Raw genomic sequence first — 15201 nt, forward strand, 5'->3', positions numbered from 1 at the left:
GACTTGACACCAATAGCTACCAGAAGCTACATTTGGCTCCACGTGCCAACTGGTGCTGTGCAAATATACCAACATAACATTAATGCTGTGCATTCGGGAATGTGTACACATGAGCATAAGGACACATCAAGAAGACATTTAAAGCAGAATGGGTGATATATAATTGACAAAATGTTATACTTTGCATCTCATATGAGAATTAAATGTGTTCCAAGTTATACAATAGCTCCTGGTTCCCAGATGTGGCTCCTGCTCACTGGCTGATGCCTGATACCCAGGAGCTGCTTTTAGCTCCTGCTAATCAAATCATTTTTTCCATCCCTGCTAAGTAATACATGGCTCCATGAGTGGTCTCTTATCATAACATAGATGCCTGTAAGAGGCCTGTTGCTGGGTAATACGTGGCTCCATGAGTGGTCTCTTATCATAATATAGATGCCTGTAAGAGTCCTGTTGCTGGGTAATAAGTGGCTCCATGAGTGGTCTCTTATCATAATATAGATGCCTGTAAGAGGCCTGTTGCTATGCAATACGTGGCTCCATGAGTGGTCTCTTATCATAACATAGATGCCTGTAAGAGGCCTGTTGCTATATAATACGTGGCTCCATGAGTGGTCTCTTATCATAACATAGATGCCTGTATGAGGCCTGTTGCTATATAATACGTGGCTCAATGAGTGGTCTCTTATCATAACATAGATGCCTGTAAGAGGCCTGTTGCTATATAATACGTGGCTCCATAAGTGGTCTCTTATCATAACATAGATGCCTGTAAGAGGCCTGTTGCTGGGTAATACGTGGCTCCATGAGTGGTCTCTTATCATAACATAGATGCCTGTAAGAGGCCTGTTGCTATGTAATACGTGGCTCCATGAGTGGTCTCTTATCATAACATAGATGCCTGTAAGAGGCCTGTTGCTATGTAATACGTGGCTCCATGAGTGGTCTCTTATCATAACATAGATGCCTGTAAGAGGCCTGTTGCTATGTAATACGTGGCTCCATGAGTGGTCTCTTATCATAACATAGATGCCTGTAAGAGGCCTGTTGCTATATAATACGTGGCTCCCTGAGTGGTCTCTTATCATAACATAGATGCCTGTAAGAGGGCTGTTGCTATATAATAAGTGGCTCCATGAGTGGTCTCTTATCATAACATAGATGCCTGTAAGAGGCCTGTTGCTATATAATACGTGGCTCCATGAATGGTCTCTTATCATAACATAGATGCCTGTAAGAGGCCTGTTGCTATATAATACGTGGCTCCATGAGTGGTCTCTTATAACATAGATGCCTGTAAGAGGCCTGTTGCTATATAATACGTGGCTCCATGAGTGATCTATTATCATAATATAGATGCCTGTAAGAGGTATGTTGCTATTTAATACGTTGATATTACATAGATGTCTGTAAGAGGTCTTTTACTATGTAATACATGGCTCCGTGAGAGGTTTATTATCAAAATATAGATGCCAGTAAGAGGTCTGTTGCTATGCAAGGTTCAAATTTGCTGGGAGCTATTTCACTCCTGGTTATAGCCCAGGAGAGCCTGGTTGACTTGACACCAATAGCTACCAGAAGCTACATTTGGCTCCACGTGCCAACTGGTGCTGTGCAAATATACCAACATGACATTAATGCTGTGCATTCGGGAATGTGTACACATGAGCATAAGGACACATCAAGAAGACATTTAAAGCAGAATGGGTGATATATAATTGACAAAATGTTATACTTTGCATCTCATATGAGAATTAAATGTGTGCCAAGTTATACAATAGCTCCTGGTTCCCCGATGTAGCTCCTGCTCACTGGCTGATGCCTGATACCCAGGAGCTGCTTTTAGCTCCTGCTAATCAAATCATTTTTTCCATCCCTGCTAAGTAATACATGGCTCCATGAGTGGTCTCTTATCATAACATAGATGCCTGTAAGAGGCCTGTTGCTGGGTAATAAGTGGCTCCATGAGTGGTCTCTTATCATAATATAGATGCCTGTAAGAGGCCTGTTGCCGGATAATACGTGGCTCCATGAGTGGTCTCTTATCATAACATAGATGCCTGTAAGAGGCCTGTTGCTGGGTAATACGTGGCTCCATGAGTGGTCTCTTATCATAACATAGATGCCTGTAAGAGGCCTGTTGCCGGATAATACGTGGCTCCATGAGTGGTCTCTTATCATAACATAGATGCCTGTAAGAGGCCTGTTGCTGGGTTATAAGTGGCTCCATGAGTGGTCTCTTATCATAATATAGATGCCTGTAAGAGGCCTGTTGCTATGCAATACGTGGCTCCATGAGTGGTCTCTTATCATAACATAGATGCCTGTAAGAGGCCTGTTGCTATGCAATACGTGGCTCCATGAGTGGTCTCTTATCATAACATAGATGCCTGTAAGAGGCCTGTTGCTATATAATACGTGGCTCCATGAGTGGTCTCTTATCATAACATAGATGCCTGTAAGAGGCCTGTTGCTATATAATACGTGGCTCAATGAGTGGTCTCTTATCATAACATAGATGCCTGTAAGAGGCCTGTTGCTATATAATACGTGGCTCCATGAGTGGTCTCTTATCATAACATAGATGCCTGTAAGAGGCCTGTTGCTATATAATACGTGGCTCCATAAGTGGTCTCTTATCATAACATAGATGCCTGTAAGAGGCCTGTTGCTATATAATACGTGGCTCCATGAGTGGTCTCTTATCATAACATAGATGCCTGTAAGAGGCCTGTTGCTATATAATACGTGGCTCCATGAGTGGTCTCTTATCATAACATAGATGCCTGTAAGAGGCCTGTTGCTATATAATACGTGGCTCCATGAGTGGTCTCTTATCATAACATAGATGCCTGTAAGAGGCCTGTTGCTATATAATACGTGGCTCCATGAGTGGTCTCTTATCATAACATAGATGCCTGTAAGAGGCCTGTTGCTATATAATACGTGGCTCCATGAGTGGTCTCTTATCATAACATAGATGCCTGTAAGAGGCCTGTTGCTATATAATACGTGGCTCCATGAGTGGTCTCTTATCATAACATAGATGCCTGTAAGAGGCCTGTTGCTATATAATACGTGGCTCAATGAGTGGTCTCTTATCATAACATAGATGCCTGTAAGAGGCCTGTTGCTATGTAATACGTGGCTCCATGAGTGGTCTCTTATCATAACATAGATGCCTGTAAGAGGCCTGTTGCTATGTAATACGTGGCTCCATAAGTGGTCTCTTATCATAACATAGATGCCTGTAAGAGGCCTGTTGCTGGGTAATACGTGGCTCCATGAGTGGTCTCTTATCATAACATAGATGCCTGTAAGAGGCCTGTTGCTGGGTAATACGTGGCTCCATGAGTGGTCTCTTATCATAACATAGATGCCTGTAAGAGGCCTGTTGCTATGTAATACGTGGCTCCATGAGTGGTCTCTTATCATAACATAGATGCCTGTAAGAGGCCTGTTGCTATGTAATACGTGGCTCCATGAGTGGTCTCTTATCATAACATAGATGCCTGTAAGAGGCCTGTTGCTATGTAATACGTGGCTCCCTGAGTGGTCTCTTATCATAACATAGATGCCTGTAAGAGGCCTGTTGCTATATAATACGTGGCTCCCTGAGTGGTCTCTTATCATAACATAGATGCCTGTAAGAGGCCTGTTGCTATATAATACGTGGCTCCATGAGTGGTCTCTTATCATAACATAGATGCCTGTAAGAGGCCTGTTGCTATATAATACGTGGCTCCATGAGTGGTCTCTTATCATAACATAGATGCCTGTAAGAGGCCTGTTGCTATATAATACGTGGCTCCATGAGTGGTCTCTTATCATAACATAGATGCCTGTAAGAGGCCTGTTGCTATATAATACGTGGCTCCATGAGTGGTCTCTTATCATAACATAGATGCCTGTAAGAGGCCTGTTGCTATATAATACGTGGCTCCATGAGTGATCTATTATCATAATATAGATGCCTGTAAGAGGTATGTTGCTATTTAATACGTTGATATTACATAGATGTCTGTAAGAGGTCTTTTACTATGTAATACATGGCTCCGTGAGAGGTTTATTATCATAATATAGATGCCAGTAAGAGGTCTGTTGCTATGCAAGGTTCACATTTGCTGGGAGCTATTTCACTCCTGGTTATAGCCCAGGAGAGCCTGGTTGACTTGACACCAATAGCTACCAGAAGCTACATTTGGCTCCACGTGCCAACTGGTGCTGTGCAAATATACCAACATGACATTAATGCTGTGCATTCGGGAATGTGTACACATGAGCATAAGGACACATCAAGAAGACATTTAAAGCAGAATGGGTGATATATAATTGACAAAATGTTATACTTTGCATCTCATATGGGAGTTAAATCTGTGCCAAGTTATACAATAGCTCCTGGTTCCCAGATGTAGCTCCTGCTCACTGGCTGATGCCTGATACCCAGGAGCTGCTTTTAGCTCCTGCTAATCAAATCATTTTTTCCATCCCTGCTATGTAATACGTGGCTCCATTGGTGGTCTCTTATCATAGCATAGATGCCTGTAAGAGGCATGTTTCAGGGTAATACGTGGCTCCATGAGTGGTCTCTTATCATAACATAGATGCCTATAAGATGCCTGTTGCTGGGTAATACGTGGCTCCATGAGTGGTCTCTTATCATAACATAGATGCCTGTAAGAGGCCTGTTGCTGGGTAATACGTGGCTCCATGAGTGGTCTCTTATCATAATATAGATGCCTGTAAGAGGCCTGTTGCTGGGTAATACGAGGCTCCATGAGTGGTCTCTTATCATAACATAGATGCCTGTAAGAGGCCTGTTGCTGGATAATACGTGGCTCCATGAGTGGTCTCTTATCATAACATAGATGCCTGTAAGAGGCCTGTTGCTATGTAATACGTGGCTCCATGACTGGTCTCTTATCATAACATAGATGCCTGTAAGAGGCCTGTTGCTATATAATACGTGGCTCCATGAGTGGTCTCTTATCATAACATAGATGCCTGTAAGAGGCCTGTTGCTATATAATACGTGGCTCCATGAGTGGTCTCTTATCATAACATAGATCCCTGTAAGAGGCCTGTTGCTATATAATACGTGGCTCCATGAGTGGTCTCTTATCATGACATAGATGCCTGTAAGAGGCCTGTTGCTATATGATACGTGGCTCCATGAGTGGTCTCTTATCATAATATAGATGCCTGTAAGAGGCCTGTTGCTGGGTAATACGTGGCTCCATGAGTGGTCTCTTATCATAATATAGATGCCTGTAAGAGGCCTGTTGCTGGGTAATACGTGGCTCCATGAGTGGTCTCTTATCATAACATAGATGCCTGTAAGATGCCTGTTGCTGGGTTATACGTGGCTCCATGAGTGGTCTCTTATCATAACATAGATGCCTGTAAGAGGCCTGTTGCTGGGTAATACGTGGCTCCATGAGTGGTCTCTTATAATATAGATGCCTGTAAGAGGCCTGTTGCTGGGTAATACATGACTCCATGAGTGGTCTCTTATCATAATATAGATGCCTGTAAGAGGCCTGTTGCTGGGTAATACGTGTCTCCATGAGTGGTCTCTTATCATAATATAGATGCCTGTAAGAGGCCTGTTGCTGGGTAATACATGACTCCATGAGTGGTCTCTTATCATAATATAGATGCCTGTAAGAGGCCTGTTGCTGGGTAATACGTGGCTCCATGAGTGGTCTCTTATAATATAGATGCCTGTAAGAGGCCTGTTGCTGGGTAATACATGACTCCATGAGTGGTCTCTTATCATAATATAGATGCCTGTAAGAGGCCTGTTGCTGGGTAATACGTGGCTCCATGAGTGGTCTCTTATCATAACATAGATGCCTGTAAGATGCCTGTTGCTGGGTTATACGTGGCTCCATGAGTGGTCTCTTATCATAACATAGATGCCTGTAAGAGGCCTGTTGCTGGGTAATACGTGGCTCCATGAGTGGTCTCTTATAATATAGATGCCTGTAAGAGGCCTGTTGCTGGGTAATACGTGGCTCCATGAGTGGCCTCTTATCATAATATAGATGCCTGTAAGAGGCCTGTTGCTGGGTAATACGTGGCTCCATGAGTGGTCTCTTATCATAACATAGATGCCTGTAAGAGTCCTGCTGCTGGGTAATACGTGGCTCCATGAGTGGTCTCTTATCATAACATAGATGCCTGTAAGAGGCCTGTTGCTATGTAATACGTGGCTCCATGAGTGTTCTCTTATCATAACATAGATGCCTGTAAGAGGCCTGTTGCTGGGTAATACGTGGCTCCATGAGTGGTCTCTTATCATGACAAAGATGCCTGTAAGAGGCCTGCTGCTGGGTAATACGTGGCTCCATGAGTGGTCTCTTATCATAACATAGATGCCTGTAAGAGGCCTGTTGCTGGGTAATACGTGGCTCCATGAGTGGTCTCTTATCATAACACAGATGCCTGTAAGAGGCCTGTTGCTATGTAATACGTGGCTCCATGAGTGGTCTCTTATCATAACATAGATGCCTGTAAGAGGCCTGTTGCTATATAATACGTGGCTCCATGAGTGGTCTCTTATCATAACATAGATGCCTGTAAGAGGCCTGTTGCTATATAATACGTGGCTCCATGAGTGGTCTCTTATCATAACATAGATGCCTGTAAGAGGCCTGTTGCTATATAATACGTGGCTCCATGAGTGGTCTCTTATCATAACATAGATGCCTGTAAGAGGCCTGTTGCTATATAATACGTGGCTCCATGAGTGGTCTCTTATCATAACATAGATGCCTGTAAGAGGCCTGTTGCTATATAATACGTGGCTCCATGAGTGATCTATTATCATAATATAGATGCCTGTAAGAGGTATGTTGCTATTTAATACGTTGATATTACATAGATGTCTGTAAGAGGTCTTTTACTATGTAATACATGGCTCCGTGAGAGGTTTATTATCAAAATATAGATGCCAGTAAGAGGTCTGTTGCTATGCAAGGTTCAAATTTGCTGGGAGCTATTTCACTCCTGGTTATAGCCCAGGAGAGCCTGGTTGACTTGACACCAATAGCTACCAGAAGCTACATTTGGCTCCACGTGCCAACTGGTGCTGTGCAAATATACCAACATGACATTAATGCTGTGCATTCGGGAATGTGTACACATGAGCATAAGGACACATCAAGAAGACATTTAAAGCAGAATGGGTGATATATAATTGAGAAAATGTTATACTTTGCCTTTCATATGGGAGTTAAATTTGTGCCAAGTTATACAATAGCTCCTGGTTCCCAGATGTAGCTCCTGCTCACTGGCTGATGCCTGATACCCAGGAGCTGCTTTTAGCGCCTGCTAATCAAATCATTTTTTCCATCCCTGCTATGTAATACGTGGCTCCATTGGTGGTCTCTTATCATAACATAGATGCCTGTAAGAGGCATGTTTCAGGGTAATACGTGGCTCCATGAGTGGTCTCTTATCATAACATAGATGCCTATAAGATGCCTGTTGCTGGGTAATACGTGGCTCCATGAGTGGTCTCTTATCATAACATAGATGCCTGTAAGAGGCCTGTTGCTGGGTAATACGTGACTCCATGAGTGGTCTCTTATCATAACATAGATGCCTGTAAGAGGCCTGTTGCTGGGTAATACGTGGCTCCATGAGTGGTCTCTTATCATAATATAGATGCCTGTAAGAGGCCTGTTGCTGGGTAATACGTGGCTCCATGAGTGGCATCTTATCATAACATAGATGCCTGTAAGAGGCCTGTTGCTGGGTAATACGTGGCTCCATGAGTGGTCTCTTATCATAATATAGATGCCTGTTAGAGTCCTGCTGCTATGTAATACGTGTCTCCATGAGTGGTCTCTTATCATAACATAGATGCCTGTAAGAGGCCTGCTGCTATATAATACGTGTCTCCATGAGTGGTCTCTTATCATAACATAGATGCCTGTAAGAGGCCTGTTGCTATATAATACGTGGCTCCATGAGTGGTCTCTTATCATAACATAGATGCCTGTAAGAGGCCTGTTGCTATATAATACGTGGCTCCATGAGTGGTCTCTTATCATAACATAGATGCCTTTAAGAGGCCTGTTGCTATGTAATACGTGGCTCCATGAGTGGTCTATTATCATAACATAGATGCCTGTAAGAGGCCTGTTTCTGGGTAATACATGGCTCCATAGGTGGTCTCTTATCATAACATAGATGCCTGTAAGAGGCCTGTTGCTATATAATACGTGGCTCCATGAGTGGTCTCTTATCATAACATAGATGCCTGTAAGAGGCCTGTTGCTATATAATATGTGGCTCCATGAATGGTCTCTTATCATAATATAGATGCCTGTAAGAGGCCTGTTGCTGGGTAATACGTGGCTCCATGAGTGGTCTCTTATCATAATATAGATGCCTGTAAGAGGCCTGTTGCTGGGTAATACGTGACTCCATGAGTGGTCTCTTATCATAATATAGATGCCTGTAAGAGGCCTGTTGCTGGGTAATACGTGACTCCATGAGTGGTCTCTTATCATAATATAGATGCCTGTAAGAGGCCTGTTTCTGGGTAATACGTGGCTCCATGGGTGGTCTCTTATCATAACATAGATGCCTGTAAGAGGCCTGTTGCTATATAATACGTGGCTCCATGAGTGGTCTCTTATCATAATATAGATGCCTGTAAGAGGCCTGTTGCTATGTAATACGTGGCTCCATGAGTCTATTATCATAATATAGATGCCTGTAAGAGGCCTGTTGCTGGGTAATACGTGGCTCCATGAGTGGTCTCTTATCATAACATAGATGCCTGTAAGAGGCCTGTTGCTATATAATACGTGGCTCCATGAGTGGTCTCTTATCATAACATAGATGCCTGTAAGAGGCCTGTTGCTATATAATACGTGGCTCCATGAGTGGTCTCTTATCATAATATAGATGCCTGTAAGAGGCCTGTTGCTGGGTAATACGTGACTTCATGAGTGGTCTCTTATCATAATATAGATGCCTGTAAGAGGCCTGTTGCTGGGTAATAGGTGGCTCCATGAGTGGTCTCTTATCATAATATAGATGCCTGTAAGAGGCCTGTTGCTGGGTAATACGTGGCTCCATGAGTGGTCTATTATCATAACATAGATGCCTGTAAGAGGCCTGTTGCTGGGTAATACGTGGCTCCATGAGTGGTCTCTTATCATAACATAGATGCCTGTAAGAGGCCTGTTGCTATATAATACGTGGCTTCATGAGTGGTCTCTTCTCATAACATAGATGCCTGTAAGAGGCCTGTTGCTATATAATACGTGGCTCCATGAGTGGTCCCTTATCATAACATAGATGCCTGTAAGAGGCCTGTTGCTATGTAATACGTGGCTCCATGAGTGGTCTCTTATCATAACATAGATGCCTGTAAGAGGCCTGTTGCTATGTAATACGTGGCTCCATGAGTGGTCTCTTATCATAACATAGATGCCTGTAAGAGTCCTGTTGCTATGTAATACGTGGCTCCATGAGTGGTCTCTTATCATAACATAGATGCCTGTAAGAGGCCTGTTGCTATATAATACGTGGCTCCCTGAGTGGTCTCTTATCATAACATAGATGCCTGTAAGAGGCCTGTTGCTATATAATACGTGGCTCCCTGAGTGGTCTCTTATCATAGCATAGATGCCTGTAAGAGGCCTGTTGCTATATAATACGTGGCTCCATGAGTGGTCTCTTATCATAACATAGATGCCTGTAAGAGGCCTGTTGCTATATAATACGTGGCTCCATGAGTGGTCTCTTATCATAACATAGATGCCTGTAAGAGGCCTGTTGCTATTTAATACGTTGATATTACATAGATGTCTGTAAGAGGTCTTTTACTATGTAATACATGGCTCCGTGAGAGGTTTATTATCAAAATATAGATGCCAGTAAGAGGTCTGTTGCTATGCAAGGTTCAAATTTGCTGGGAGCTATTTCACTCCTGGTTATAGCCCAGGAGAGCCTGGTTGACTTGACACCAATAGCTACCAGAAGCTACATTTGGCTCCACGTGCCAACTGGTGCTGTGCAAATATACCAACATGACATTAATGCTGTGCATTCGGGAATGTGTACACATGAGCATAAGGACACATCAAGAAGACATTTAAAGCAGAATGGGTGATATATAATTGACAAAATGTTATACTTTGCATCTCATATGGGAGTTAAATTTGTGCCAAGTTATACAATAGCTCCTGGTTCCCAGATGTAGCTCCTGCTCACTGGCTGATGCCTGATACCCAGGAGCTGCTTTTAGCTCCTGCTAATCAAATCATTTTTTCCATCCCTGCTATGTAATACGTGGCTCCATTGGTGGTCTCTTATCATAGCATAGATGCCTGTAAGAGGCATGTTTCAGGGTAATACGTGGCTCCATGAGTGGTCTCTTATCATAACATAGATGCCTATAAGATGCCTGTTGCTGGGTAATACGTGGTTCCATGAGTGGTCTCTTATCATAACATAGATGCCTGTAAGAGGCCTGTTGCTGGGTAATACGTGGCTCCATGAGTGGTCTCTTATCATAATATAGATGCCTGTAAGAGGCCTGTTGCTGGGTAATACGAGGCTCCATGAGTGGTCTCTTATCATAACATAGATGCCTGTAAGAGGCCTGTTGCTGGATAATACGTGGCTCCATGAGTGGTCTCTTATCATAACATAGATGCCTGTAAGAGGCCTGTTGCTATGTAATACGTGGCTCCATGACTGGTCTCTTATCATAACATAGATGCCTGTAAGAGGCCTGTTGCTATATAATACGTGGCTCCATGAGTGGTCTCTTATCATAACATAGATGCCTGTAAGAGGCCTGTTGCTATATAATACGTGGCTCCATGAGTGGTCTCTTATCATAACATAGATCCCTGTAAGAGGCCTGTTGCTATATAATACGTGGCTCCATGAGTGGTCTCTTATCATGACATAGATGCCTGTAAGAGGCCTGTTGCTATATGATACGTGGCTCCATGAGTGGTCTCTTATCATAATATAGATGCCTGTAAGAGGCCTGTTGCTGGGTAATACGTGGCTCCATGAGTGGTCTCTTATCATAATATAGATGCCTGTAAGAGGCCTGTTGCTGGGTAATACGTGGCTCCATGAGTGGTCTCTTATCATAACATAGATGCCTGTAAGATGCCTGTTGCTGGGTAATACGTGGCTCCATGAGTGGTCTCTTATCATAACATAGATGCCTGTAAGAGGCCTGTTGCTGGGTAATACGTGGCTCCATGAGTGGTCTCTTATAATATAGATGCCTGTAAGAGGCCTGTTGCTGGGTAATACATGACTCCATGAGTGGTCTCTTATCATAATATAGATGCCTGTAAGAGGCCTGTTGCTGGGTAATACGTGTCTCCATGAGTGGTCTCTTATCATAATATAGATGCCTGTAAGAGGCCTGTTGCTGGGTAATACGTGGCTCCATGAGTGGCCTCTTATCATAATATAGATGCCTGTAAGAGGCCTGTTGCTGGGTAATACGTGGCTCCATGAGTGGTCTCTTATCATAACATAGATGCCTGTAAGAGTCCTGCTGCTGGGTAATACGTGGCTCCATGAGTGGTCTCTTATCATAACATAGATGCCTGTAAGAGGCCTGTTGCTATGTAATACGTGGCTCCATGAGTGGTCTCTTATCATAACATAGATGCCTGTAAGAGGCCTGTTGCTGGGTAATACGTGGCTCCATGAGTGGTCTCTTATCATAACATAGATGCCTGTAAGAGGCCTGTTGCTGGGTAATACGTGGCTCCATGAGTGGTCTCTTATCATAACATAGATGCCTGTAAGAGGCCTGTTGCTGGGTAATACGTGGCTCCATGAGTGGTCTCTTATCATAACACAGATGCCTGTAAGAGGCCTGTTGCTATGTAATACGTGGCTCCATGAGTGGTCTCTTATCATAACATAGATGCCTGTAAGAGGCCTGTTGCTATATAATACGTGGCTCCATGAGTGGTCTCTTATCATAACATAGATGCCTGTAAGAGGCCTGTTGCTATATAATATGTGGCTCCATGAGTGGTCTCTTATCATAACATAGATGCCTGTAAGAGGCCTGTTGCTATATAATACGTGGCTCCATGAGTGGTCTCTTATCATAACATAGATGCCTGTAAGAGGCCTGTTGCTATATAATACGTGGCTCCATGAGTGGTCTCTTATCATAACATAGATGCCTGTAAGAGGCCTGTTGCTATATAATACGTTGCTCCATGAGTGATCTATTATCATAATATAGATGCCTGTAAGAGGTATGTTGCTATTTAATACGTTGATATTACATAGATGTCTGTAAGAGGTCTTTTACTATGTAATACATGGCTCCGTGAGAGGTTTATTATCAAAATATAGATGCCAGTAAGTGGTCTGTTGCTATGCAAGGTTCAAATTTGCTGGGAGCTATTTCACTCCTGGTTATAGCCCAGGAGAGCCTGGTTGACTTGACACCAATAGCTACCAGAAGCTACATTTGGCTCCACGTGCCAACTGGTGCTGTGCAAATATACCAACATGACATTAATGCTGTGCATTCGGGAATGTGTACACATGAGCATAAGGACACATCAAGAAGACATTTAAAGCAGAATGGGTGATATATAATTGACAAAATGTTATACTTTGCCTCTCATATGGGAGTTAAATTTGTGCCAAGTTATACAATAGCTCCTGGTTCCCAGATGTAGCTCCTGCTCACTGGCTGATGCCTGATACCCAGGAGCTGCTTTTAGCGCCTGCTAATCAAATCATTTTTTCCATCCCTGCTATGTAATACGTGGCTCCATTGGTGGTCTCTTATCATAACATAGATGCCTGTAAGAGGCATGTTTCAGGGTAATACGTGGCTCCATGAGTGGTCTCTTCTCATAACATAGATGCCTATAAGATGCCTGTTGCTGGGTAATACGTGGCTCCATGAGTGGTCTCTTATCATAACATAGATGCCTGTAAGAGGCCTGTTGCTGGGTAATACGTGACTCCATGAGTGGTCTCTTATCAGAACATAGATGCCTGTAAGAGGCCTGCTGCTGGGTAATACGTGGCTCCATGAGTGGTCTCTTATCATAATATAGATGCCTGTAAGAGGCCTGTTGCTGGGTAATACGTGGCTCCATGAGTGGCATCTTATCATAACATAGATGCCTGTAAGAGGCCTGTTGCTGGGTAATACGTGGCTCCATGAGTGGTCTCTTATCATAATATAGATGCCTGTTAGAGTCCTGCTGCTATGTAATACGTGTCTCCATGAGTGGTCTCTTATCATAACATAGATGCCTGTAAGAGGCCTGCTGCTATATAATACGTGTCTCCATGAGTGGTCTCTTATCATAACATAGATGCCTGTAAGAGGCCTGTTGCTATATAATACGTGGCTCCATGAGTGGTCTCTTATCATAACATAGATGCCTGTAAGAGGCCTGTTGCTATATAATACGTGGCTCCATGAGTGGTCTCTTATCATAACATAGATGCCTTTAAGAGGCCTGTTGCTATGTAATACGTGGCTCCATGAGTGGTCTATTATCATAACATAGATGCCTGTAAGAGGCCTGTTTCTGGGTAATACATGGCTCCATGGGTGGTCTCTTATCATAACATAGATGCCTGTAAGAGGCCTGTTGCTATATAATACGTGGCTCCATGAGTGGTCTCTTATCATAACATAGATGCCTGTAAGAGGCCTGTTGCTATATAATACGTGGCTCCATGAATGGTCTCTTATCATAATATAGATGCCTGTAAGAGGCCTGTTGCTGGGTAATACGTGGCTCCATGAGTGGTCTCTTATCATAATATAGATGCCTGTAAGAGGCCTGTTGCTGGGTAATACGTGACTCCATGAGTGGTCTCTTATCATAATATAGATGCCTGTAAGAGGCCTGTTGCTGGGTAATACGTGACTCCATGAGTGGTCTCTTATCATAATATAGATGCCTGTAAGAGGCCTGTTTCTGGGTAATACGTGGCTCCATGGGTGGTCTCTTATCATAACATAGATGCCTGTAAGAGGCCTGTTGCTATATAATACGTGGCTCCATGAGTGGTCTCTTATCATAATATAGATGCCTGTAAGAGGCCTGTTGCTGGGTAATACGTGACTTCATGAGTGGTCTCTTATCATAATATAGATGCCTGTAAGAGGCCTGTTGCTGGGTAATAGGTGGCTCCATGAGTGGTCTCTTATCATAATATAGATGCCTGTAACAGGCCTGTTGCTGGGTAATACGTGGCTCCATGAGTGGTCTATTATCATAACATAGATGCCTGTAAGAGGCCTGTTGCTGGGTAATACGTGGCTCCATGAGTGGTCTCTTATCATAACATAGATGCCTGTAAGAGGCCTGTTGCTATATAATACGTGGCTCCATGAGTGGTCTCTTATCATAACATAGATGCCTGTAAGAGGCCTGTTGCTATATAATACGTGGCTCCATGAGTGGTCCCTTATCATAACATAGATGCCTGTAAGAGGCCTGTTGCTATATAATACGTGGCTCCATGAATGGTCTCTTATCATAATATAGATGCCTGTAAGAGGCCTGTTGCTGGGTAATACGTGACTCCATGAGTGGTCTCTTATCATAATATAGATGCCTGTAAGAGGCCTGTTGCTGGGTAATACATGGCTCCATGAGTGGTCTCTTATCATAATATAGATGCCTGTAGGAGTTCTGTTGCTGGGTAATACGTGACTCCATGAGTGGTCTCTTATCATAACATAGATGCCTGTAAGAGGCCTGTTGCTATGTAATACATGGCTCCATGAGTGGTCTCTTATCATAACATAGATGCCTGTAAGAGGCCTGTTGCTATATAATACATGGCTCCATGAGAGGTCTCTTATCATAACATAGATGCCTGTAAGAGTCCTGCTGCTGGGTAATACGTGGCTCCATGAGTGGTCTCTTATCATAACATAGATGCCTGTAAGAGTCCTGCCGCTGGGTAATACGTGGCACCATGAGTGGTCTCTTATCATAATATAGATGCCTGTAAGAGGCCTGTTGCTATGTAATACGTGGCTCCATGAGTGGTCTCTTATCATAACATAGATGCCTGTAAGAGGCCTGTTGCTATGTAATACGTGGCTCCATGAGTGGTCTCTTATCATAACATAGATGCCTGTAAGAGGCCTGTTGCTATGTAATACGTGGCTCCATGAGTGGTCTCTTATCATAACAT

Source organism: Ambystoma mexicanum, chromosome 14 (assembly GCF_040938575.1).
Source record: "Ambystoma mexicanum isolate Mex_15411 chromosome 14, UKY_AmexF1_1, whole genome shotgun sequence".
NCBI lineage: Eukaryota > Metazoa > Chordata > Amphibia > Caudata > Ambystomatidae > Ambystoma > Ambystoma mexicanum.